This window comes from Callorhinus ursinus, unplaced genomic scaffold, assembly GCF_003265705.2.
Source record: "Callorhinus ursinus isolate GAN/ISIS: 27379988/994484 unplaced genomic scaffold, GSC_fseal_2.0 scaffold22, whole genome shotgun sequence".
Lineage (NCBI taxonomy): Eukaryota > Metazoa > Chordata > Mammalia > Carnivora > Otariidae > Callorhinus > Callorhinus ursinus.
The window spans coordinates 4,403,094-4,406,451 of NW_027397084.1; positions in this window are offsets into that span (position 1 = coordinate 4,403,094).

Consider the following 3,358-nt stretch of genomic DNA (forward strand, 5'->3'; position numbering starts at 1 on the left):
AGGTCTGGAGAAGCCCAAAAGCTCACTTTAAGAAGATACATACCTTCCATCCCTCTGCTCTCCACCCCAACACAAGAGTGGAGAAGAGGAAGGAGGAGTGTGTGGGAGCAGACCGTGTCTCACTTTCCAGCCCCCAGCCAAATTCCCAGTGTAGAGTACCCTGGAGTCAGGAAGGTGGAGAGAAAAGAACGTTCCCTTGGATATGGAGTTGAGGCTTGACATTGGCAGCACTGACTCTCACAGAACTGAAGTGAGGCTGCTTTGATAATCAAGGTGATGGAAAGGTCGGCCGCTGCTCAGCTGTGGTTAAGATCATGGCAGCCTGAGGAAAGGATAGTAGGACAGAGCCCAGCTCGTGGCAGATACTCCATAAAGGAAACCATCTCATGTTTATCTCCCAATGACTTGAGATTCCTCATTAAGCCAGTTTGTGGAGAGAATGTTAGAGGCTCCCTCAAACTCAGCAGCAGCCTTTCCTGGCAAACCCTGGTATGTTAGCATGTGCAGCTGCCACCAAGCAGCTTCAGTTTCCTTGCTCCCTGACACGACGGCAGCTGCCAAAGTCCAATGAAAATGAATTGAAGAAGCCTCTGATGTGGGCAAATCAGATACACACCTTTCTTAGTACATTGCAATGGCTGCCCTTGAAAAGTATGTCGTGGTTCATGTACCAAAAATCTGTTAGAATCCAAGCTCAACACATAACACTAGATTTTATATAATGTCTTAAATTAAGCTGGTCCATTTAAGAATGGCATCTGAGTCAGGTCATCAAATATTGCAACAAATGGTGCCATGTAACTCACCCGCTTTTACTCCTCTTGCTTGTCATAACAGTGAAGGGACCCTGGAAGGTTGTGTGGATGAGGAATTTAGGCATTTGGATTTGTGGAGGAGACACCCAGCACTGGGTGGGAGCCAGGGAGAGCCTTCACCTAGAACCTACTCTGGAAGGAACTCACGTTCCCAGAAGGGAACACAGATGAGAAGGCAACTGCCTGATTATGACTTTCCAGACTTCCTGAAACTGACTTCCTTTACATTTCCTTGATTGTAGTAAATCTCTCTTTACTTGATCGTGGACTGAAGTCTACCAATAGTCCCCCCCAGATAAAGGAGAATAATCGTCACTGCAATTCTCAAGACAGGACATGGGAGCAACCTTAAAGGTGGTTTTAAGATATTTCTTTCTCCTGCTTTCGCGAAGAATTTAGATACTCATTTATCCAGGACACGTATTCTTATCAGGGGAAATATTACTGCCAAGGGGGCAAAAATTGCTTGGGGGGGAGTTAGATATTACAATGATTTGTGGCCCTCCAAATTTCAATCCTACCCATCAACATAAACAGATATACAATATATCTGTGGTATCCAAACTTCATGTGGGCAGGGGGACAATTAGGAAAGAAATGTATAAAAAGTCTCCCTGGGGGAGATAGAATGAAAAGAATTTGAGAAACACTGATCTAGGGAAGAAAAACAGAATATGGAGCCCTTTCCATCTAAAATGCTGGACAGTGTTTTTCTACTTTCACCAGAAATATATAAATTCCTCACTAGATGATTCAGGTGAGAGAATTAAATTTATAGATGGCCTTTGCTTCTAAACAGACATTTACCTTGGATTTCTGGCCTCTCTAGGGCTCTTAGGCACAGAGAGAGAGCCTCCACACACCAAATCTTGCTTGTTTCTTCCAGGTAGCTTGAATGTTATACAGACTCCAGGCTAGAAGGCATTCTTTCCAAGCTTCATTTCTCTCAGATGCATTTTCCCAGTCTATGAGCAATGTTAGAGGTCTACGGGTATTTTTATAACTGTGCACTAGGTTAATGTGACAAAGTCTGGGATTTGTTGAGGACAATTTATTTCACACCACCAAAAATGTAGGATCAATTCCTAGAATATAGCAAGGCAAAGTAAGCGGATATGAGTTTATGTGCATGAGGACTGCATTCCGACAATAGCTGGATGTGTTTTCCCCTCATGCCTTGTATGTTTATGGGCAAAATTAGAGAGAATTAATCAGCCACATTGTTCTCCAATAGAAATTTCTGACCAGGGGCACCTGGGTGGTTCAGTCGGTTAAGGGTCTGACTTAGGCTCAGGTCATGGTCTCAGGGTCCTGGGATCGAGCTCTGCATCAGGCTCCCCGCTCAGTGGGGTGTCTGCTTGTCCCTCTGCCTCTCCCCCTGCTCACACATTCTCTTTCTCTTTCTCTCTCTCTCTCTCTCAAATAAAGAAATAAAATCTTAAAAAAAAAAAAGAAATTACTGGCCAACTGAAGGCTAGTACCTCACTGGGCCCCAAGGCAGCAAGCTTGGCACAATGCATACATCTCCTCACTCAGTCTGATGTATCCACAGTACCCTCTTCCTTGGCATACTGTCCTGTGATACTTGCCAACATCACGGCCTGGTGATCTCTGCCTGGATCAGTGTCCTCTAAAGCCAGCCTTGTCAACTTCTCCAGCAGGTGAGGAAGTACAGTGGAGCTCAGAGAAAGAATGGTTTGGGTGAGACTCAAAGATACTACAACCAATTTGCATTAATATTCCTTATCATTTGTACCTTCCAGGGATATAAAGCTGTTTCAGTAGTCCAAAATTAATCATTGTAATTCACCATATTATCAAGACTAAAGAAAGAAAGGTCACATGACCATATCAGTTGATTCAGAAAAAGCATTTAACAAAATTCAACACCTGTTCATGACAAAAATACTCAGAAAAATAAGAACAGAGGGAACTTCCTCAAATTAATAAAAACCATCTTCAAAAACCCTGCAGTTCACATTATACTTAATAATGAAATACTGACTGCTTTCCCCTCAACAGCAGGAACAAGGCAAGAATGTCTATTCTTTTTTTTTTTTTCCTTTTCTTTTTTTCATTAACACATAATGTATTATTTGTTTCAGGGGTACAGGTATGCAATTCATCAGTCTTACACAATTCACAGCGCTCACCATAGCACATACCCTCCCCGATGTCCATCACCCAGCCACCCCCTCCCTCCCACCTCCCTCCCCTCCAGCAACCCTCAGTTTGTTTCCTGAGATTAAGAGTCTCTTATGGTTTGTCTCCCTCTCTGGTTTCGTCTTGTTTCATTTTTCCCTCCCTTCCCCTGTGATCCTCTGCCTTGTTTGACAAATTCCACGTATCAGTGAGATCATATGATACTTGTCTTTCTCTGATTGACTTATTTTGCTCAGCATAATATCCTCTATTTCAATCCACGTCGTTGCAAATGGCAAGATTTCATTTTTTTGATTGCTGCATAATATTCCATTGTGTGTATGTGTGTGTGTGTGTGTGTGTGTGTATAAAATCACATCTTCTTTACCCATTCATCTGTT